Raw genomic sequence first — 25875 nt, forward strand, 5'->3', positions numbered from 1 at the left:
AAAATAAAAAGAATAAATTCTAGAGAAAAACGTTAAACTAAAACATAAAAAATGTTTAATCGCACACAGAATAAAGTTATTTAAAACTTTGATAGACAGCAATTAAATACGATATGTATAAAGATATTTAATAATCTGTAAAAGTAAATTTCGGAAATCTAATTGTAACCACATTTGGTCACAATTAGATTTCAATACTTTACTTTTACAGATTTCCATTACTTTCCAGAAATACATTTCCATATGACAAAGCTCGGCGTGTTAGTAGTTTTGGCGGTGTAAATAAAATAAAAATGCAATTTTTATAAACAAACCTTTCACACCTAATTTTCTTGCTCATTCATATCCACTATGATGGCAATAGGGTGTTTGCCTATCACTCTGTGTGACTAGAAACAAATACAAGATCAAACCCATGAAGAGATATTTGGAGGTGGTCTTTCCCAAATGCGTAAAACCGAATATTAACGAATTTGCTTTTAATATCGACAATTATGATTTTTTGAAGTTCTCATTCTTTATGTGCCGTGTCCTCCACGAACGTTGGCAACCAGATTTTGAATTTGTCGTTAGCTGCTTTGAATAGTGATCTGGTGGTAATCCCATACCATTGTTCTTCTTCTGCCTGGGCCGCGTTTACCTCTACTTTACCTTGAATTACTTTTTGTAATAGATAATATTATTCGTTTCTCATTATGTGGTCAAAATATTCCAGTTTCCTTTTCTTGATGGCGTCTATTATTTCCGTTTGCTTGTTCACTCGCCTTAATATTTGTGTGTTCGTTTTCTTGGCTGTCCATGATATATCCTTAGCACTCTCCTGTACGTCCACATTTCGAAAGCCTCGAGTTGTATTTGCATATGTCTTGTAGTAAATATCCTCTGTAATTTTATGAAAGCGCATCTTGCTTGTTCAATAGTGCATTTAATTTCTTTTGTATTGTCCCAATTTTCAGTAACGCAACAGCCTAGATATTTGCAACTTGTTACTTTATAGATAACAGCGCCATCAATTACAAGTTTGCCTTGGGTCTGGTTGCACTGGTTTTTGCTTTTTTTTAACTCTCCGCCCTGTGGGCACTAAGAGGGCCTTTATTTGCAGGCCGATTATGGGTTCGGCAGGCCCACAATGGGGCTGCCGAGTGGTGAGAGACAGGGCCCGACATATCCGAACGGATCACCCCCCGAAAATTCCTGGGGATTTTTCGGCCCGTTCGGTTTCGAACCCGGGTCCCCCAGAGCAGTAGGCTGCCTCCTTGACCGCTTGGCAATCCGGCCAACTGGTTTTTGCTTATCACCATCCACTTCGTAATATTTATATTCAGTCGCAATCCATAGTCAAGACTCTTGGACGCAATCACATTTTCTAATACTTGCAGTTCATCTATACTGATGGCTAATATCATCTGCGTATCTTAGGTTATTAATTGGAACATCGTTAACTATTACTTTATTGTAATCTTCAAGTGCCTCACAGATTATGTCCTCTGAATATATGTTGAAGAACAATGTGATAGAATGAAGCGATGTCTTACTGTACTTCCCTCAAAATTTGGATTTCCTCTGTTATAACACCTTTCACACAAACTGAGACTTTTTGATTCCAGTAAAGGTTTGCGATGTGATGGATATCTCTTTCATCGAGTCCTAAGTTCATTAACATTTTCATCAACCTGTCGTGCTTTATCGTGTCGAACGTCTTTTCGTAATCCAAGAAACAGGCGATTACATCTACGTTGACATCTCGACATCTTTGAACCAATACTTGAATGCTAAAGATTGCTTCTCGTGTGCCGAACCCATTTCTGAATCCAAATTGTGTATTGCTTAATCTACCTTCGCACCTTTTATAAATGTGTGTGCATATGATTTTTAAAAAAGTTTCAGCGCATGATTCATTAAACTTATTAGCCAGTGTTCATTACATTTTTTCGCATTTAGTTTCTTCGGTAGTGCTATGAAAGTTGACTTAAGTTTATCTATTGGTATATTCCCCATACGATAGATACAATTGAGTAGTTCCACCATCACGGAAAGAACACGCTCACTAGAAAGATGTTTCCGTACCTCTACATGTACACTGTCTGGGCCGGCGGCTTTTCTGTTTTTAGCTGTTCTCAAGGCATGTTCCACTTCGCTTCTCGTGATATCTAGTCTATCGCAAGAGTCAACATTGTGACGTGAACTCCTCTTGTCTTTAAATAAGGTTTTGATATAATTCATCCATTCTATAAGCTTTTGCTCTGTTGTTAGAATTCTTTCACTATTGTCAGTCAGGATTCCACTCGTTTTTCTCCTGTACAATCCTGCTGCCTGTTTGACTTTTTTATGCATATTGAATGAATCATATCTTGCGTCTAGCGCTTCAATTTCTCTACATTCTGCTGACAACCATTCTTTTTTTGCTTGTCTAATTTTTTTACGAATATTGAGTTGCATATATCTATGTCTTTCTATATTATTATTTTTGAACGTTCTTCTATGCTCTATCAAGTCTAGTATTTCATCCGTCATCCACGTCTTCTTCTTGGTTCTATTTGTTGTTAATTTTTTGGCTGAGACTTCGCTGACTTTTTTTAATGATATCCCACGTTTTCTCTATGCTCAATCCATCAATTGCATTATTTAATTTTTTGTTCAAAGTTACTCGGACATTATCCGCTGTAGTTGGATCTTGCAGTTTTCTAATGCCGATTTTTGGCGTAGGATTTCTTTTTGAACACTGTTTGATTTTTAAAGCCATTGAGGCTGACAGAACGTATGGTCAGTAATAACAGCTGCTGGGTATATTTTCGCAGCTTTTATGCTGGTGCGAAAGCGCCTGTTAATGATGATGTAATCTACTTTATTCCTTACATTTCCGTCGGCATCCGAGACCCATGTATACAGTCGGCGAGGTAGTAGTTTGAAGTTTTTTGAAGTTAGTCAAATTAAATATTTAAGGAGAAAAGGATTTAGGAAAAACTGTCTGCAGTATATTAAATCGCATTCGTTCTTGATACAAAAACCGAATAGGAACTATTGGTCTGTGATAAATGATCTCTTATCATACAGTCTAAATAAAATTTTACGGCAGTTATACGCCTCACTTTTTTTACACAATTGTTTGCATTAGTTCTGCTAATTTTAGAAGTCTGCATTCTCATTTCTAAACTTCTATATAACTCTAAATTCCTGCATCCTCATTTCGATGCAATAAGATTGGAGCAAATCGAAGTTCTTTACACACGGAAACTGTAAATTCACAATATTTTCGAATAAATTTATGCATTTGTGTCATGTTAAATTATTAAATATATGTAAATCTTGACTTTATATAAAGCTCGAATCTAGAGAAGAAAACGACTGAAACCAATATAACTCTCTTCACAAACGAAATCGTATTCACTATAATTTTACGAATTTTTATGCTGTTGTTGATTTTGATTATTATAAGTTCAACGAAAACATTACTTGTATTTCCAGATGCATCGATTTCGCATTCAACTTGAACTTCTTTTTTTCCAGCAGAAAAATCTCCATGATCAATTCATGGTAATTATCAATCATACCTCGTATAAACACTTTTACATGGAAGTTATCCTATTTTTTCGTGTCTGCGAAAAATAATAATTTTATACCTGATTTTGTATGTCAATTACAGATTATTTCCTATAGGAAAAGACTAGGAAAACGTCCTCCTGGAATCACTGTAGGAGGGATATTTACAATTTTTCGTAAAAGTATACCCAAGGTAAGACCAAATATGTTAATTTTAATTCAATTAAATTGTTCTAACATCACTTTCAATTAATTTATTCATATTCAGTTATTTAAAATTTATAAAACTAAATTAATGATTTGTCGTGATACTTTCAGATCTTGCAGTCGATGAAGTCTTGTTTTTCCAGCTTAATTGGTATTAAAAGAGGAATGAATGCTTGCGACGAAATGTTTAAGCAATTTTCGCTATGAAATTAACCGTTTTGTTTTTATTAATTTTTCACAATATTTATTGCATACAATAAGTTATTGTCACGAAAATCTTACCTATATATATAATAAAGAGGAGTTAATAATGTTAATAATGATAATAAGAAGTGCAGAGCCCAAACGGTTAGGAGTTGAAAAGTGTAATTTCGTACGTAGATAAGGTACGTCACGAAAACGCACACTAAGAAGGGATTTTTCGAAATTCCTCCCCACGGGGGAGAGAGACAAAATTACGGCTTCACAATTTCATTGTTAATGGAAGTGTTAAGTAACAATGGAAGTGTTACATAACAATGAAATTGTTCAGAGATAGCGACGTGCAAGACGCAGATGCAGTTTTTTTCGTTTTCGCGGTAAATCGAACATTTTTTAGACCCTTCTAAAAATTCTCTAATCATTCCGGAAACAGGAGGACCCAATTCTTGCTTTTTGTTAAAACGGGTGAGGTTGTCTATAACGTAATAATATTAATCTTATCTATCGTTACTGAAATATTAAAAAAAAAAATACAACGCATATAGAAAAAATATATTGTCTATATATGGGTTTTATTTTATTTTTTTAAATTTTAGTTGGCTGAGGAGGGGCTTAGGAGCCCGAAACGTGTAAATTTTTCACATGTATCAACTAAATAAAGATGAGATAACCCGCCAAGTTTCTTAATTTATAGCACTTTATTGTGTTAGAAGCAGAAACAAATTTCAAAGCACAGTTTCATACCATATAATGTAATTATATTATTTTCTTCAAGATTCAAGATAGAGAAATTAAACAAATAATCAGAGAAGTAGATAAATCATTTTGTGAAAATTTACATAGTGAAGCTACTCAAAAACCATAGGATTTCTTTGTGCTAGTTCTCAAAAACCCAAACATAAAGTATCGACGTAATTTTATTCCTTATAAATGGAAGAATACTTAAAAAAAAATATATATGTTTACACAAGGAGTTATAGTGATTATCGTATAATTATTGTATCACTAAGAGTTTGTAAATTTATATTTAGTGCTTGAGGTCTTTCTGCGTTTGTTATAGTTCCGTTAGCAGTATTAAGCTTTAGAGCTTGGAATAATTGAAGTTATAGATAAATCATTAAATCTATCGGAAAGAAAAGAGGAATACAACCAAGTATTTAAATGTTATAAACAGCTATTTAATCTATTCAAAGCTGGGAGCATATCGGAATAAGATTTGTATTTGAGAGAAGAACAGTTTATTTAAAAAATGAAATATTTTCCGTTAGAGAAATATACAAAGAAAGCACAACTGAATGGTTATAAATGTTTGAATAAATAAATGACGAAAAGAGGTGGTGATATTGTTGGGTGGTTACAAGGTAAAGTGAATCCACATGAAATGCATATACCTGGATACCAATATTGTGGTCGCTTTACAAAATTGCAAAAAAGATTAGAAAGAGGTGATCCTGGAATAAATAGAGTAGATAAAGTTTGTAAAAAACATGATATTGCTTATAGTAAATCAAAAAATACAGCTGATAGACAAGAAATGCTAAATGAATTACATCTTATTGATAACCCATCGGGTGCCTTTTATCCACTTGGAGCTGTTATAAAATTATTCGTTACTGCAAAGAAGAGATTCGGCTTTGGAGTTTCTCCCAATGTAAATAGTTTCTATTGTTTAAAGTGTAAAATGAAAACAAAAACGAATAATATTATACAAACAAGAACAAAAATTAATAAACCTATTGCAAAAAGGAACGTGTGCCGTTTGTGGTACTAAAAGAGCTTTTTTTTTTATTATTTCGATCCAGATGTTTATTATAATTCTGAAACTTGTTACTGTGGAATAAATGAATTTCAAAGAAAGACTGGTTTACCTAGAAAAGTTATTACATAATTTTTACATTAACAGGATGAATATACTAAACATAAACAAATTAACAAAAATTTAGTAGAAGAACTTATGTTTCACACATTGATGATCAATGGCAAGCAGATTTAATAGATATGCAGAAATTTAAAAGATATAATAATAATACTAATTATATATTAACTCTTATTGATATATTTAGTAAATACTAGTGATGTAACAAAGATTCGGTTACTATTCGGTATTCGGCCTATTCGGCCTATTTTTCTCTATTCGGCCGAATAGCGAATACCTAAAAGCAGGAGTAAGAAATAACAGAAACACAGTAAATTAATCATCTTGGTATTTAGATTTAATGTTATCGGGTTAGTGTTGTTTGTTTATATTTATTTATAACTTATAACATTCACAAAATAAAAAAGAAAATAATATTAGTCACATGTATTCACAATTTATAATTACAAAGATCAGCACACGTACACATCTATTTGTTCGAGAATCGTCGCACATCCGAGGGTCTGACCCTGCCTATCCTTTTTTTAAGCGCTCGTCTATGCTTTTCCCTTTCTTTTTCCGCTATCGCTCTAGTCCACGTATGCCTACGCATACATAATAATACGAGCTCACGATACTTTCGATTCGTCACTTTTCCGTCGTAGATTTCCCATTTTACAATTACGTGACTAATAGCCTGGTGATAACGGAGAAAAGAGACAGATAGGACGTCGGTGTAAGTCACAGTTATGATTTTTCACAGATTCGAAACAGCTTGGTAGCCCGAACAACCCCATGCTTTCGCCCGTGCATGCTAAGTAACTTTCATTACAAGCATTTAGCTTTCCGAAGTCTACGACAACAATTGTTTGGCATTCACGGTTGCGAATTTGGCGCCAATAAGCTGCTTTGAACAAGTCGGGGCAGATTATTAAGTTCATAACATTATCGACTTGTTCCATTATGTAAAATCCGACATTTATATAATGTAATAAAAGCATTTAATCCTTTAAATTTTTAATAAATTCCTTTAACTAGAAGTTGCACCTGCAGAAACGAAATTTGAGGTGCATGAGAAAATTATAACTCTTTCTATTTAACTATAAACATTCTCACGATCAATCCGTGAATAGTTTACAAGTATCGACAAAATTCGTCATATTGTTGTCATTCTAACACCAACTTTAACNAAGTATCGACAAAATTCGTCATATTGTTGTCATTCTAACACCAACTTTAACCCCACACCTGCGAAAACAATTGGTCACCTGACGAATTTTCCCACCAAAAATGTATAAAAGCCATCCTCCTTCCGCTCTCAGGGGAGTCACAAATCGAACGATCAAGACGGACCTTCACGTTATCAACTCAGTTTCATATTTATTTTTACATTTTCACTTTGCGGGCCTTCTCTGTTCTTCTTCTGTTATTTACACATGTAGGTCATTTCATCATTATCCACATTTGATATCATCACTTATCACATACTGCCATGACGCTCTTGTCTGAACTGTCAAGAATTAATGAGATTGGCGAAGCGTCGTGACAGTGGGCCAGTAGCGGGCAGAATCCTTGCCATAATGCGGTTTGCGCGCCAATTTTCGTACGTGCGTTTATCAAGCCGAATAGTTTGGCCGAATATTCGGTATTCGGCCTGAAGCCGAATATACTATTTGTTGCAACACTAGTAAATACGCTTGGGCTATTCCAATTAAAAAGAAAACGGGTGAAGAAATATCCGAAGCATTTGCTAAAATATTTAAGGAAAAAAAAACCGGAAAAGCTACAAACGGATAAAGGAACTGAGTTTATCAATAAAATGACGCAACAGTTGTTCAAAGATAATAATATCATTGGTTTACAATAGAAAATATAGAAATAAAATGCTCAGTAGTCGAAAGATTTAGTAGAACTCTAAGGACGAAAATGTGGAAATATTTCTTAGCTAACAATACTAAAAAATAGATAGACGTTTTAGATAAATTAATTATAAATTATAATAACTCTTATCATAGATCAATAAAAATGACTCCTGTAGAAGTAAGCAAAGAAGATAATGAATCGAAAGTTTATGAAAATTTATTTAAAGCTAAAAATATTCTTAAGCCTCCTAAATATACAATTGGTGATACGGTTAGAATATCTATATATAAACAACCATTTAAGAAAGGTTATTTAACCTCCTTCACAGAAGAAATTTATATAATATCTGAAGTATCGAATACGAATCCAATTACTAATCCAATTAATGATTTAAATAATGAAGATATTAAAGGAACTTTTTATGAAAATGAGTTAGTGAAATATGACAAAAAGGATAAAGTTTATAAGATAGAAAAAATAATTAAAATGAAAAAACATAAATATTTAGATAAGTTGTTAGAATATCCGGATTCATTTAATAGTTGGATTGAAAAAAAGAAAGATCTTAAATTTTAATAGTAATTTTATTAGACTTTCAAAAATACAACTGCGCATGTGACAAGTGATAAGATTGTAGCGGTTGTACCTGCGCTTGTCACAAGTGATACGTTTGTAGCGGTGATGTCACAAGTAGTAGTTGAATTACAAACTCTCCTCATTACATGTAAAAAAGGTTTAAATTGAGGAAATGCTCGAATACTGCGAAAAAAATTTGGTAATTTAGAATTTAGTTCATGAAATAATAGACCGGTTTTAAGAAGAATCTTATATTCACTAATATCTTTAGAAAATTTTCTGAGACGTCTTTCGCATGATAAACTTATTTTTATTCTAATTGTATTTTTAAACCAATTAGAAAAAAAAGTGGTCTACCACGTTTCTTTTTCTGAAATTGCTAGTACCTAACCTGAAATATTTGAAAACAATCATTTAACAAATATCCTATATCAAAGGCTCTTCTACAAGAATCTAGCTTATTTAAATTTAGATTATTCAGAGCATTTCGTAACTTATGAATATTTTCTTCCCAAGATAATTGAGTGGAGAGAGTGTAATTCTCGCCTGTTGTTTGATTTCGATTGTCTTCTATCAGTTGTTCCCAAGTTAGCAAAAGACTTTCGAGTTTCTGAATATTCTTCAATTTTTTATCTTCATTCATTATCATTTTATACAGATCACAAACTTTAGTTTTTGTTAAAAGAGATTCTTCTTTTACATCAATAAATTCACCTATTTGAACACACTGCCTTGCATAGTTTCTTATCATTAAATTAAAATTAGCAATTTTTTCAGTAGCACTCATACTGACTGTATTCGTTGAACTAAACAAGATCAACCTAATGTTGTAATATTAATACTCATGAACTTCCCACGCGTAGCTTATTTTTAAATATGACGTCAGCAGTAAATGAGGTCAACTTCCTCTACGTTCTTATCAACTTAACTTTTTTTATGAAGGAAGATACTGAACGAATTTTTTTCCTTATTAATTAAATAAAGCAGTGTAATCATTGTAAAATAAATAAACTCTTCGAAGAATATATAGTAAAGATAATCATTCTAGAGATGGTTATTTTCAATGGTTGTACTAGCGAATACTATAAAAATTATTATACTAAAACCAAAGACAAAAAACATGTATTAATAGAATGTGAATGTGGTAAATAAATTTTTAAATCATACTTAGAGAAGCATAGGAATTACGATATTCATAGAAGACGATTAAATAAAATTAAAAAGTGTTGTGAATGCAAGGAGGAAAAATCTTTAGATGAATTTCACAAAAATAAAAGGAATATCGATGGATATGCTTATACTTGTAAGGCGTGTTTATTGTTTGAAAAATATTGATTGTTTTTTCCTCTTATTAAATGGAACAATTATTGCAATCACGAACTCTTCGGGAATTGCATCAATTTTGTAGAGAAAATAATTTTAGAAAATATTCAAGATTAAGGAAAGCAGACTTAATTGATTTTATAGAGAGGTTTAAATGTAGTAAAATATTTAACTTTCATGAGGATGTTATAATAAATCCAAGACAACAAAGAGAAAACAATATATTTAGTAACTTTCATGAAAATATTATAACAAAACCAAGATAAAAAAACAGAAAAACAAATAAAATGTGACATCTGTAATCATAACTATAAACCAACCTATGGGAATTTCCACATTGAAAAAAGATAACATAAGAATGTCTTATATAATGTTGAAGCTATCCAAAAAATTGAGTCAGCATTCAAATCAAGATTAAAAACGTATGTCTAATCATATCATACCAAGAGAATTTTTAGATGTGAGAGACAGAGAGAGAGAGAGTTATTAGAAATATAGAAGAGATACTGAAAAAAATGGACTTGAAAATAAATTTCAAATTTTTCTGTGAGTATCAAAAAGGAAATAAGAACATGGGCTTTTCATTTAAAATAGAGAATGAGATTATTTTAAAAACAACAGATTTAAAAACTTTTTATAATAATGTGATTGATAAACTAATAAGGGAGATGGATGAATTTGAAGCAAAAGGATCTGGATGGACTTTAATAGAAATATAATTTAGAGTCAAAAATTAATAAATATGTTCCGCTTAGACGATCATCCTACATTAAATTACCAAAAAAAATATCAAAGAGGGCGTATTGAATATTAAGAATGAAGATCAAGAATGTTTTGCTTATTGCATCGCTGTATATTTAAATCCAGTAGATAGTAACAATCACAATCCAGATCGAGCTAGTAATGACAACATTGATGAAATTAAAGAAAAACTTAAAGGAATCGAATCACCTATCACTTTACAAGATATAGATAAATGTGAACAAAGATTGAATATATCAGTGAATGTTTATAGTTATGATGAGAAGAATGCAGTGTATCCTCTAAGAATAACAAAGATAAACGAGATAAGCATGTAAATCTATTATATATAAAGATGAAGAAACAGAATTTCATTACTGTTTGATAAAGAATCTATCTAGATTAGTCAGATCACAAATGACAAAACATTAAAGTAAGATTTACATATGTGAAAGATGTCTATTGTATTTTTATTTTGAACTAAACAACCATGAAATCGATTGTAGAAATAAAAAGGCAGTAAAGATTGTATTACCTAAAGTTTCAAATAATTTTATTGAGTTTAATAACTTTAATAAATCAATGAGGATTCCGTTTGTGATATATGCTGATTTTGAATGCCTAACTGAGAAAATGGAAACATGTCAACCAGATCTCTCTAAGTCATATACAATAAAATATCAACATCACGAACCAATGAGCTTTTCCTATTACATAAAGTATCTACATAAAGACTATAAGGAACCAGTTGTATATAGAGGACCCGATGCAGTAAAAAAGTTTGTGGGCATGTTGAAAAAAGAAGTTGAAGAAATCGAAAAGTAATATAAATATATTAAACCAATAAATATGAATGCAAAACATGAAGAACATTTTAAAAATACTAATATCTGTCATATATGTGATGGGGAGCTAAATAATGATGAAAAAGTTAGAAACCACGATCATTTAACAAGAAAGTATTGAAATCTAGCACATAATGTTTGTCATTTAAAATATAAAACCCCTGACTTTATACCAGTATTCATTCAAAATTTAACTGGATATAATGCCCATTTATTTGTTAAAGAACTTGGATATGATGAAGAGGAAATTGATTTGTACCAAACAATGAGGAGAGATATATATTATTTAGTAATAAAATTGGAAAAATGAAACTTAGGTTTATAGATTCATTTATTCATTTATTCATAGATTCATTTATTCGAAGTTCTTGAAATCGCTTTATTTGCATATTTAATTTTGTATTATTTTGTTTATTTTGTTCATTAAATTTTTGTGTTTATGTGTTGAAGAAATGTCTTTTCGATAACTGAATCAAACACATTTCATGATCTTTTTCTCGAAACAATACGCGTGTTATTCCGCGTAATATAAAAGCGATTAACTGGTGTCGGGAATCCTGACAGAAGGTAAAGGGTAATTACACGATCATCTAATTCCAATAAAAATAACGCTCTCCTAGAGAAAAGGTTAGAGATCGAATCTTGCGATTTTGTGCCGATTAAGTGGTACACCTTCTATAGATTGTACCTTCAACTTATCTCACAAGTTAATTGGTATTCAATATCTCGTACACAAAAATTGTCTGAATTTTTTATTAATGAATTTAAAGATAGAGTTAATTAGAAAAATATCAGAACACCAAAGTCTCTCTGAAAATTTTATGAGACAACACGATGATAAGGTTAATTGGCAACTCATCTCTACACATCAAACATTATCTTCGGAATTTATTCTAGAATACACAAATAAAGTGGATTGAGCTGCTATATCTCGATTTCAAAATTTAGATAATAAATTTATTAGAACAAATGCTCTAAAATTAAATTTAAATTCACTTTTAAGATATCAGACCATATCGAAACAATTACTCGATGATTTAGATCGATTAAATGTATTAGACTGGAAAACAGTTGTTAAATATCAAGAATTATCTGAAGATTTTATTATAAAACATAAAAATAAAATTTATTGGTGTGATATATCTCGATTTCAAAATTTAGATAATGACTTTATTAGAAAAAATGCTGTAAAATTAAATTTAAATTCACTTTTAAGATATCAAACCATATCGGAACAATTAGTCGATGATTTAGATCGATTAAATGTATTAGACTGGAAAACAGTTGTTAAANTGTAATTTAGTTTGCTTTTAACGGGAAATAATTTGAATTTTAATAATTTATCTTTTTTATCCGAGTTTTACTTATAAATGAGAAATATGTTAAAATTTCATATAGATTCAAAGGAAATTGGAATGGAAATTTTGATATTTTTATTTCAACATTTATTTTTTTTCGTATTTGCTTTTGTTTTTGTTATAATTTTTGAATTATAAGTATATAAATATTCCTGACTCCGTGAATAGTTGCCAAGGAAATTGGAATGGAAATTTTGATATTTTTATTTCAACATTTATTCTTTTTCGTATTTGCTTTTGTTCTTGTTATAATTTTTGAATTATAAGTATATAAATATTCCTGACTCCGTGAGTAGTTGCGAATTCTAACACCTGTAAAGAAAACTTTGTGAAATCAGAAGCATCGATAAAGCTTATATTCATTGTTATAATTGTCGTTAGATGACTGTTGTACGATGAATTCAGATGCTGCAAAACGGTATCTGTACCGGTAACGCCTTGTTAACCAGCCACCACATTTTAACGATCATCGTGTTATTGTGGAGGAACAATGTTTATTGAAGCGGCAGACAAACGGTTTTACTAAATTAATGGAGAAATGTGCATTATTCTTTTGATGTTCGGAACGAAATATTCTGATAGCACACACAATTATCTAACACTCCCATTTATAAGTAAAGTTAGCCTTTGACACGGAAACGTCATTGCAACGTTACTCTAGAATATTGAAGCGCTTTTTCTTAAATACTTTCATAATTGCACTACTTTTTTCTATAGCATGCACAGTAAAATATTGAGAAACATACGAATCTATTAATTAAATTTTTCTCAATATGTTAAAACAATAATTTTGTTTAACACATTTGTATAAATAAAATACAAACCATCATAAATTTATTATGTTTAGCTTTTTGTGATGTAAAGAATATAAGCGATTTTAAAATACTGGTGTTCGGCTCGAAAGTATCTACTTTTAATTCGTCATCAAAATTAGCGCTTTAAAATATACGAAAGCGATAAATGGCATTTGATGGTAGGGGAGATCGGGGCAACTTCGGCATGCGGAACAAGTTTGTCAAGCGCTTTTTTTTTAAAAACAAGTTAAAAAGAGACTTTTGTTATAGGTTAGGCAGTTGAGTTTTATTGGTGGCTTGTTGAGTGTAGTGTTTTTATTGTTCTCCAACAAGCGTAGTTGAATTATCAAGCAAATTTTCATTTTCGTTGAATTCCATATAATATTTTTTTTCCATTTATATTGAATTGGCAGGTTTTGTTATAATTCCATGATAACGAAAGTTACTTTTCCTGTTAGAAGGATGTAACTTCAACTTATTCACGTGGCCAGATCGTGGCTTGGCATTCTGTTCTCAGGGTTGTACTTAATGTTTCGAAATCATGACTAGCGGGGTAAGATCGGCAACATAAAGCCACATTAGAAGCAAAGGATAAAAATCAAACAGATGATAAATGAAAACATGTTTGCATTTGTTATTCATGTATATATGTCTTTGAACTTGCATTTCGTTGTAATAATATTAAATGGGTGTTGGATTTGTATTTCTTTGTTTTAATAGTGAATTCCAACTTATACATTGTTAATAACATAATTTTATATACGTGCCTATCTTGCCCCATTACTGTTGCCCCTATACCAGGGGCAACTTTAATAAAAATAATTAAAATAATTACAACTTTACAAAAAGAGAGAAGTTGCCGATCTTGCCCCTATACCCGGGGCAACTTCGTCAATTTCTCTCTTCTTGTAAAGTTGTAATTATTTTAATTATTTTTATTTCCAAACTGATTTTAACCAGTTCTGTAGTAAGGTAACATTCCAATAGACAATATGTAAAGCTTTTTTTTCAGTTTACAGCAGTATTTATTACACAAAATTTAAGTAAAGCTTAGCATGCCGATCTTGCCCTGGTCTCCCCTATATCTCATCACGTCTTACATAGGTATTTTATATTGTATAATGGCGCAGCAGTCGTGAACATTATTATTTTGTCATGGCCTTTCACAAGAGAAAGCACACATTATGGTCTGGTATGCCCGACACGTTGCAGCCAAGATCTACCGGTGTGACCCCCATAGATTTTTTTTCTTTGGGGTAACCTTAACAAATATAGTTTCTGCAGATTTAATTAGTACATTAAACTTCAGGATCATCTGGAGAGTAACATCGCAGACAACGCATGGGCAGTACAGTATATAGCAATGATATCGCACTAATGTTGCTACTATGAATGTCGGAGCTCACTAACAGATGTGATGATTTTTATCCCGAAACATAGTGAAATTTTCTCTCATCCAGAATCTTTTTTGAACTTATAACTTTAGCTATTAATAATTTTAAACCAGATCGAATTTGGTACTTTCGAGCGGAACAATGAGTATATTGTTATATATTTCAAAAACCAATTTAAGTTTTATCTTGATTTTTCTGATCATACTTTTGTACTATTGTAATTTTACGTAAGTGAGGAAAGTGCGTTTAATATAAGCGGTTTTTATTATTTGTTAGTGCATTAGATAAAGCTCAGTTGTTAAATTGTTTTTGTTATTGATTAAAACATTTTTTATATCTTTATTTGTACAGTCACATAATTAGATTTATCTATAGTTAAATGCATTGCTAAATCTATGTATATAATCGAGACGGATTGATAATTATAATCAGCGCAGAGCCCAAACGGTTAGGAGTTGAAAGTTGAAATTTGGTACACAGAGTACGTCACGAGAACGTACACTTATAAGGGAATTTTCGAAATTCCCTCTGGGGAGAGGGACAGGATTAAGTTTTCAACAATGTAAGTGTTAAGAGAAAACAACGTGCAAGATTTACCATCGCAGATGCTGTTTCTTGTGTTTTTGCGAGAAATCGAACACCTGCACCGGCGGGCTTATCTGCTAGTTTTATGTAACAATATAATGAGGCAATATAACGCGTTTTTAATATATATAGAATTTTATAAAAATATGTATTGCACTTTAAAATAGAAAATGAATTGAGTAAAGGGTATTTATTTCAATATCGATAAGTTGAACAATAAATTTTTTTGTTTTCGGACTTTAAAACTCGTTAAAATGTATCGTTTTTACTATGTTCTATTATATGTTCATAATATGTAATTGAGATGTTATAATTAAAGAGTTTCTGACAAGGGTGTCTTTCTCTTAATTTCGATTCCAGTTCCTCTGAGTGTTCCTAGATGACGGTGACCAAGAGCAAATTAATATTAATAGCTGTTTTATTGAGCTGAAGATACACTTTAGAGTTGTTTGTCTTTAATGCTTATTTGAAATAGACAATACTTGCTGTTTTGCTGAGAAATTATTTATTTAATATACAGAAACGTACTCAACATATTTTACAGGCTGTCATCAGGTTTGGAACACGATATTTTTATAATTACAAAATAGAATTACATTCGAATGAAGATTGTTATAAATTTTAAGTTTAAACTTATATTAAAAATACAAATTTGCAATGTACTATAACTTTTTAATTAGAAAAGAGTAACATAGTAAAACAACGAATAAGTAAATAAGTAAGAAACATAACGTAAGATCTAATAACTTAAATTTAATAAAAATGCAACTGTAAGGTCATCAGAAGTTTTGATATGTTAATCTCTTTTTACGATGAACTTCAACTGGAAAAACTGTAGGAAATATTTTTCTATATTTGGCATAAAGGAATCTTTCCAGTACATTGCTTTTTAAAACATCAAAAGTACAAATTACAAGGATCATACTAATAATAAAACTGTGTAACTATCGGAAAACAACAAAAAACTTCATTACAAGGAGATGAGTAAAATAAAGGGAGACAGGACAAATTTGTAATTATTGTAGTTATCATTGTAGTAGTGTTATCTTAATTAATAAACGTATTTGTTTTTTAATTAACGTAATATTCTCTTTTATTCTCATGATAAGTATTCCCTGTGTTTTTTCCCAGCAACATAACACTAGAGTGAAGTTCGTTTGACATGAATAGAAATTATCAGTTTATATTACGCATAGTGGTGGACACGTGATGATTAAATGTCTTTAAAAATGTTGAATTGTTAATAACATTTTCATACATAATTACTTTTAATGTATATTGTACATTGTTTGATAATTGCTAAGAAACATCTAAAGAAATACCGCCTGCAACACAATCGTTAGAATTGATCCGAAGAAGATCCCCCTGTGCAATATCCCTACAGTTTGCATAAAAGATTTCTGTGGCAATTCTTCTGAGTAAGTAAAATTCTCGTCTTTATGAGGTTTTAAAAAGCAAACGTCAAATTTCAGTGCAATATTTCGGTTGAAATCAAACACGTAGCAGTAGCAGACACATAAGCGGCGTTACTTGAGTGATCAAGAGCATTTAATCTTTTTTTATATATAACTCTTTTCGCCTTGTGGGCACTAAGTGGGCCTATTTTTTCAAGGGTATTTACACTGTAGGAGGGATATTTACAATTTTTCGTAAAAGTATACCCAAGGTAAGACTGAATATCTTAATTTTAATCTTATTAAATTGTTCTAATATCACTGCCATTTTAATTATTTATATTCGATCATTTAAAATTTACAAGACTACATTAATGACTTGTCGTCATACTTTCAGATGTTGTAGTCGATTGAGTCTTGTTTTTCCAGCTCAATTAGTATTCAAAGAGGAATGAATGCTCGCGACGAAATGTTTAAGCAATTTTCGATATGAAATTAACCGTTTTGTTTTTATTATTTTTTCACAATATTTATTGCAAACAATGAGTTATTGTCACGAAAATCTTATTTATATATATAATCGAAAAGAGTTGATAATGTTAATAATGATAATAGTAATAATAATAACAATAACTCTCCCGTGGTCACCTCCTGGTCGTGGTGGGAGAGCCCAGTAATTTTACTGAACCATAGAGTAATGCAGGCTGGAGCACAAGCTCCTGGTAGGGACACCCATGCCAGTAAGGTCTATGGGGAGAAATGAAGCTAAGAGTGACCACACACCCACATACTGTAGAGATATTTATCTCCACACGGTTTCATACCAAATAATATAATGTAATTATATTTTTTTCGTCAAGATTTTAGATACAGAAATTAAACAGGTAATTATAGAAATAAATGGATCATTTTGTAAAATTTTGTATAGTATAGCTTCTCAAAAACCATACGATTTCTTTATGCTAGATTTCGAAAACCCGAAGATAAAGTATCGACGTAATTTTATTTCTTTATAAATGGAAGAATACTTAGAAAAGAAAATATATGTTTACAGAAAGAGTTTTAATGATTATCATATAATTAGTGTATCACTAACAGTTGGTAAGTTTATATTTAGTGCTTCAGGTTTTTCTGCGTTTCTTATAGTTCTGTTCGCAGTATTAAGCTTCAGAGCTTGGAATAATTGAAGTTATAGATAAATCATTAAAACTATCGAAAATAAAAGAGAAATACAAGCAAGAATTAAAATATTACAAACAGCTATTTAATCTATTCAAACTGAAAGCATATCGGAATACTATGTGTATTTGAGAGAAAAACAGTTTATTAATAATATGAAATATTTTCCGTTAGAAAAAGATAGAAAAAAAGCACAACTGAATGGTTGTAAATTTTTGAGTAAATAAATGACGAAAAAAGGTGGTGATATTGTTGGGTGGTTACAAGATAATGTGAATCCACCTGAAATGCATATTCCTGGATGCCAGAGGTGATCCTGGAATAAATAGAGTAGATAATGTTTGTAAAACCATGATATTATTTATAGTAAATCAAAAATACAGCTGATAGACAAGAAATGCTAAATGAATTACATCTTATTAATAATTCATTGGGTGCCTTCTATCCACTTGGAGCTGTTATAAAACCATTCGTTACTGCAAAGAAGAGATTCGGCCTTTGAATTTCTTTCAATGTAAATAGTATCTATTGTTTAAAGTATAAAAAGAAAACAAAAATGTATAATATTATAAAAACAAAAACAAAAAATAATAAACCTACTGCAAAAGGAACGTGTGCTGTTTCTAGTAGTAAAAAAACTGTTTTTTTTATGAGTTCGATCAGAGATGTTTATTATAAACCTGAAACTGGTTACTGTGGTATAAATGAATTACAAAGAAAGACTTGTTTACTTACAAAAGTTATTACAGAATTTTTACATAATAGGATAAATATACTAAACATAAACAAATTAAAAGAAAATTTAGTAGAAGAAAAACTTACGTTTCTCACATTGATGATCAATGGCAAGCAGATTTAGTGGATATGCTTGGGCTGTTCTAATTAAAAAGAAAACGGGTAAAGAAATATCCATTTGCTAAAATTTTTAAGGAGAGAAAACCAGAAAAGCTACAAACGGATAAAGGAACTGAGTTTATCAATAAAGTGACGCAACTGTTGTTCAAAGATAATAATGTTCATTGGTTTACTACAGAAAATATAGAAATTAAATGCTCAGTAGTCGAAAGATTTAATAGAACTCTAAAGACGAAACTGTGGAAATATTTTCCAGCTAACAACACTAAAAAATGGATACACGTTTTAGATTACTTATTAATTAAACTCTTATCATAGATCAATAAAAATGACTCCTGTAGAAGCAAGTATAAAACATACTAAATCGAAAGTTTATGAAAATTTATTTAAAGCTAAAAATATTCTTAAGCCTCCTAAATACAAGGTCTGTTCAAAAAGTATCGGACCTTTGGTCAGCAAAAATAAATTTATTGACTTTGAGGTACAAAACCCTAATCCCCTTCAAAGTAGTCTCCTTGGAAATGTATACACTTCTCCCAGCGTTCCTGCCATTGCTGGAAACACTGCTGGAACGCATCTTTTGGAATGGTTATCAGCCGGTCTGTCGCATTTCGCATGATGTCTTCTCTCGACTAAATTTGGGTTTCTTTTAGCGGCATTTACAGCTTGAGAAATAGCCAAAGGTCACATGAAGCTATGTGGAGAGAGTACGGAGCGTGACGAACCACAGGAGTATTGTGTTTGGCGACGAAATCCCGAATCAGATGCGCAGAATGGGCGGATGCGTTATCACGATGGAGCTGCCAAGTTTTAATTGACCACAGATCTGGTCGTTTGCATCGCACTGTATCGGAAAGACGACGATGGACCTCCTGGTAGTACTCCTTTGCGATGGTTTGGCCTTTTGGTGCGTACTCACGACACACCACCCCACGAGAGTCGAAAAAAACTGTCAACATGACCTTTGATATTGCTGCGGACATGCCGCGCTTTTTTTGGCCTTGAGGATCGTCCCCGAAAGCCTGCCGAATCTTGCGAATGGTTTACGCTCGGGTATCGCCAAGGTTTTTGGCAAAATTTGATGTAATATCGCTGCTCACGTTGTTCAGTCATTTTCCAGCTTAGTGGAATCCGACAAGAGCGCACTACATGACCTCACTCATACGCCGATTGCCAACGACTTACGCTTCCTGCAGGCGGGAAAAACTTCAGGGCTGTGCATGACTGTCCCCTCCACAATTCCACCGAAGGAGGCCTCTCTCGCATCATTGGTTTACGCGGAAAAAAAAAGGTCCGATACTTTTTGAACAGACCTTGTATACAAATGGTGATATGGTTACATTATCTATATATAAACAACCAATTAAAAAAGGTTATTTAACCTCCTTTACAAAAGAAATATTTATAATATCTGAAGTGTTCAAGAAAAATCCAATTACTCATCTAATTAAAGATTTAAATAATGAAGATATTAAAGGAACTTTTTATAAAAATTAGTTAGTGAAATATGATAAGAAGGATAAAGTTTATAAGATAGAAAAATAATTAAAATGAAAGGAAATAAATATTTAGTTAAGTGGTTATAATATCTGGATTCATTTAATAGTTGAATTGATAAAAAAGACATTTTTAAATTTTAATAATCTTTTTATTCGATTTTCAAAAATACAACTGAGCATGTCACAAGTGATACGATTTTAGCTGTGATGTCACAAGTAATAGTTTAATTACAAACTCTCCTCATTACATGTAAAGAAGGTTTAAATTCAGGAAATGCTCTGATAGTGCGAAAAAAATGTAATAATTTAGAATTTACTTCATGAAATGATAGACCAGTTTTAAGAAGAATCTTATATTCACTAATATCTTTATAAAATTTTCTGAGATGTCTTTCACATGATAAACTAATTTTTATTCTAATTGTATTTTTAAACCAATTATACCACGTTAATTTTTCTGAATTTTGCCAGTACCTAACCTGAAATATTTGAAAACAATCATTTAACAAATTTCCTATATCAAAGGCTCTTTTACAAGAATCTAGCTTATTTAAATTTAAATTTTTCAGAGCATTTCGTAAATTTTGAATATTTTTTTCTCAAGATAATTGAGTGGAGAGAGTGTAATTCTCGCCTGTTGTTTGATTTCGATTGTCTTCTATCAGTTGTTCCCAAGTTAGCAAAAGACATTTGAGTTCCTGAATATTCTTCAATTTTTTATCTTCATTTATTATCATTTTATACAGGTCACAAACTTTAGTTTTTGTTAAAAGAGATTCTTCTTCTACATCAATAAATTCACCTATTTGAACACACTGCCTTGCATAGTTTCTTATCATTAAATTAAAATTAGCAATTTTTTCAGTAGCACTCATACCGACTGTATTCGTTGAACTAAACAAGATCAACCTAATGTTGTAATATTAATAGTCATTAACTTCCCACGTGTAACTTATTTTTAAATATGACACCATCAGTAAATGAGGTCAACTTCCTGTACGTTCTTATCAACTTAGCTTTTTTATGAAGCAAGATATTGTACAAAATTTTTCCTTATTAAATAAAGCAGTGTAATCATTGTAAAATACATAAACCCTTCAAAGAATATAGTAAAGATAATCATTCTAAAGCTGGTTATTTTCAATGGTGTAAAGGTTGTACTAGCGAATACTATAAAAATGATTATACTAAAACCTAAAACAAAAAACATGAATTAATACAATGTGAATGTGGTAAAAAAACTTTTAAATTATACTTAGACTATAAGGAACCAGTTGTATATAAAGGACCCAATGCAGTAAAAAAGTTTCAAGAGATGTTGAAAAAAAGTTGAAGAAATCGAAAAGTTATATAAAGATATTAAACCAATAAATATGACTGCAGAAGATGAAAAACATTTTCAAAGTATTAATGTCTGTCATATATGTAATGGGGAGCTAAATAATGATGAAAAAGTTAGAGACCATGATCATTTAACAAGAAAGTATAGAGGTCCAGCACATAATGCTTGTAATTTAAAACATAAAAACCCTGATTTTATACTAGTATTCATTCAAAATCTAACTGGATATGCTGCCCAATTCTTTGTTAAAGAACTTGGATATGATGAAGAGGAAATTGATTTGATACCAAACAATGAGGAGAGATATATATCATTTAGTAAGAAAATTGGAAAAATGAAACTTAGGTTTATAGATTCATTTAAATTTATGGCAAGTAGTATTGATAAACTCTCCAGTAATTTGAAAACAGAACAGTTTAGAAAAACAACTAAGTTTTTTTCCTAATCACCTATTAGATGTAGTTACAAGAAAATGTGTTTATCCTTATGACTGTATGGATTTGTGGAAGAAATGTGAAATGGATAAACTTCCTCCAAAACAAGAGTTTTGTAGTAAATTAAACGAATGTCGTATAACAGATAAAGATTATGAACATGCATAAAACGTATGGAAATCATTTTTGATTAGAAATATGGGTGAATATTGAGATCTTCCTGTAAAAACGGATGTTTTAATACTAGCAGACATCTTTGAGAATTTTGAAGATGTATGTATGAATTATACTGAGCATATGAATTATACCGAGCATATTATACAGCACCTGGATTATCATGGGATAATCCAGATGCTGTATAATATATTTGAAGATGTATGTATGAATTATGTATTGAATTATGTATTTGAATTATGTATTGAATTATGTATTTGAATTATGTATTGAATTATGTATTGAATTATGTATTATGTATGTATGAATTATGTATTTGAAGATGTATGTATGAATTATGTATGAATTATGAATGGGATAATCCAGGTGCTGTATAATATGTATTTGAAGATGTATGTATGAATCATACCGACCTATGAATTATACCGAGCATAATATTATACAGCACCTGGATTATCATGGTATGCTACGCTAAGAAAAACAAAAATTAAATTAGATTTATTAACTGATTATGAAATTATTTTGATGTTGGAAAAAGGAATAAGAGGTGGAATCTCCCAATGTTGTAATAGATATGGAAAGGCAAATAACAAGTATATAAAAGATTATGATAAAATCAAGGAATCAAATTATTTAATGTATCTAGATGCTAATAACTTATATGAATGGGCTACGAGTCAATATTTACCTTATAGAGGATTTAAATGATATAATAATTCTTTACGCAAGAGTTTTTCTTTTAATTATCAATTGTATAGAAAAACGGATATTTCTCTTGAAGAAAGTAAGCAAATCCTGATGAATATTCCTGATAACAATAGTGAAGAATTTATTTTAGAAGTTGATCTAGAATATCCCAAAGAATTACATGATTATCATTCTGATCTTCCTTTAGCTCCAGAGAATAGAATATCAGATGAATCAAAACAATCTAAGCTGTTAACCACTTTATATGATAAAAAGAAGTATGTAATTCATTATAGAAATCTAAAACAATATTTGAAAATGGGGATGAAACTCAAAAAGGTACATAGAATTTTAAAATTAATCAATCGGATTAGTTGAAGAAATATATCGATCTGAATACAGAAATGTGAACCAAAGCAACTAATGAATTCGAAAAGGACTTTTTTAAACTAATCAACAACTCTGTGTTTGGAAAGACAATGGAAAATATAAGGAAGAGAGTTGATATCAGGTTATGTTGTAATGCTAAACAAGTAGAAAAATTAATCGCTAAGCCGAACTTTAAACATCGAACCATATTTGCTGAAAACCTATGCACTATTCACATGAATAAGACAAAAATATGCTTTAATAAACCTATCTATGTAGGAATGAGTATATTAGATCTTTCGAAGCATTTGATGTATGATTTTCATTATAATGTGATGAAACCTAAATATGGTGATAATATAAAACTGTAATATCAAGATACAGATATAAAGACAGTATACTAAGTTATATCATATAAAGACAGATGATATCTATCAAGACATGAAGGGAATGATAGATTACTTTGACACATCCACTTACCCTGAGAATAATCAATATGGTATACCTAGAGTAAACAAGAAAGTTTTAGGAAAAATGAAAGAAGAGAATAATGGTTAAATAATGACCGAATTTGTTGGATTAAGAGCAAAAATGTATGTTTTCAAAATTGAGGGTAAAGAAGAAAGTAAACCAAAAGGTATTAAGAAATGTGTTGTTACGAATAGAATATCATTTGAGAAATATAGGAACTATTTATTTAATAAAAGGAAGCAATATAGAACAACGAATCTAATTAGAAGTAAAAAGCATGAAATTTATTCTTTGAAGACGAACAAGTTAGCATTAACTCCAAATGATAATAAGAGACATATATTAGAAGATAATATTCATTCATTAGCATTAGGTCATAAATTTTTTCTTATATAAATAGACTCTAGAATAAAAAAGGCTATTGAATGGGATAATTTTTCGAAACGAGAGAATTCAACAGAAGATCTAATAACAGAATTTAAAAATGAAGTTAACTGGGATTTGATTTCAATATTTCAAAAGATATCAGAACGTTTTATAAGAAAATTTAAAGATAAAGTTTGTGAGATGCGAATTGCCCCAGCGGTTAATTAAAAATTTAATTGGAAAAAAGTAAACTTTTAGACAAAAATATTCGTTGATTTTGGTGGGAAGATTATATTTTTTAAAACAAAGGAAACTGGAAAAAGTCACTTCCTTAAACGGAAGTTGAAACATCCTTTTGTTTTCCCTTATCTACAAAAAGTCTTAGTCACTCTGGGCATTGTCAATTCCTCGATAAATCTTTTTTTCCTCTGTTTACGTGGAAAAATACGAAATGCTGATTGGAGAAAATTCATGAGAAAAAAAAAGAATTTTGCATGATACGAGGAATACGCCAGAAAATTCAAGAGAAAACAGACGTATTCCATATCATCTCCTGAGGGCCAACGCCCAAAGTCCAATCCAGAAGTTTCCATAAAATGAGTAAGTGAGTAAATATAGAAGAAATTATTTAAATATGTGCGATTGATGGACCAAGAAGAAAGAATAGTCATATTCATCTAAACAACAAAAAGAAGATAAAGATAATTTAGAGGTAGTATGATTTATTATAGAAATTGTGAGCTCTCTCTCTGAAAACAGCTTTATTCGAAGTTCTTGAAATCGCTTTATTTGCATATTTAATTTTGTATTATTTTGTTTATTTTGTTCATTAAATTTTTTTGTGTATGTGTTGTAGAAATGTCTTTTTAATATCTGAATCAAACACATTTCATCATCTCCGTCTCGAATCAATACGCGTGTTAATCTGCGTAATATAAAAGCGATTAACTGGTGTCGGGAATCCTGACGGAAGAAAGAGATTGATTACACGATCATCTATTTCCAATAAAAATAACGCTCTCCTAGAAAAGAGGTTAGAGATCGAATCTCGCGATTTTGTGCCGGTTAAGTGGTACACCTTCTACAGATTGTACCCTCGGCTTATCTCACAAGTTAATTGGAATTCAATATTTCGTACACAAAAATTGTCTGAATTTTTTATTAATGAATTTAAAGATAGAGTTAACTGGAAAAAAATATCATAACACTAAAGTCTCTCTGAAAATTTTATAAGACAACATAATGATAAGGTTAATTCGCAACTCATCTCTACACATCAAACATTATCTTCGGAATTTATTCTAGAATACACAAATAAAGTGGATTGAGATGCTATATCTTGATTTCAAAATTTAGATAATGACTTTATTAGAAAAAATGCACTAAAATGAAATTTAAATTTACTTTTAAGATATCAAACCATATCGGAACGATTACTCGATGATTTGGAAAGATTAAATGTATTAGACTGGAAAACAGTTGTTAAATATCAAGAATTATCTGAACATTTTATTATAAAACATAAAAATAAAATCGATTGCTGTGATGTTATTTTAATGAAAAGGTTCTCCAATGAATTTATTGAAAATAATTATAAAAATATAGTTGTTTCATTGTTAGCGAAAATTTGTAATAAATAATCCTATATAAATGGAGATTCATATTAGTAATCTTGAGTTGGTGGTAATTCACTACGGTGGGAAGAAAAGATTTTATTATATTTGGAAGGATGGAAGTGGGCATTTATATATCTTTGATTATGTCAATACACCTCATAGTAGATTTTTATGTACACCACAAAGTAAACTTTTACATACAGTAGA

General features: G+C 30.5%; 2 pseudogenes; both read left to right on the top strand.

The window, feature by feature from the left end:
• Positions 1 to 21582: 21582 nt before the first annotated feature.
• On the top strand, positions 21583 to 22153 carry LOC111614962 (annotated as a pseudogene).
• Positions 22154 to 22957: 804 nt separating this feature from the next.
• On the top strand, positions 22958 to 23586 carry LOC111614963 (annotated as a pseudogene).
• Positions 23587 to 25875: the final 2289 nt, after the last annotated feature.

Source organism: Centruroides sculpturatus, unplaced genomic scaffold (genome assembly GCF_000671375.1).
Source record: "Centruroides sculpturatus isolate CEXI.00-Female unplaced genomic scaffold, Cexi_2.0 scaffold2337, whole genome shotgun sequence".
Classification (NCBI taxonomy): domain Eukaryota; kingdom Metazoa; phylum Arthropoda; class Arachnida; order Scorpiones; family Buthidae; genus Centruroides; species Centruroides sculpturatus.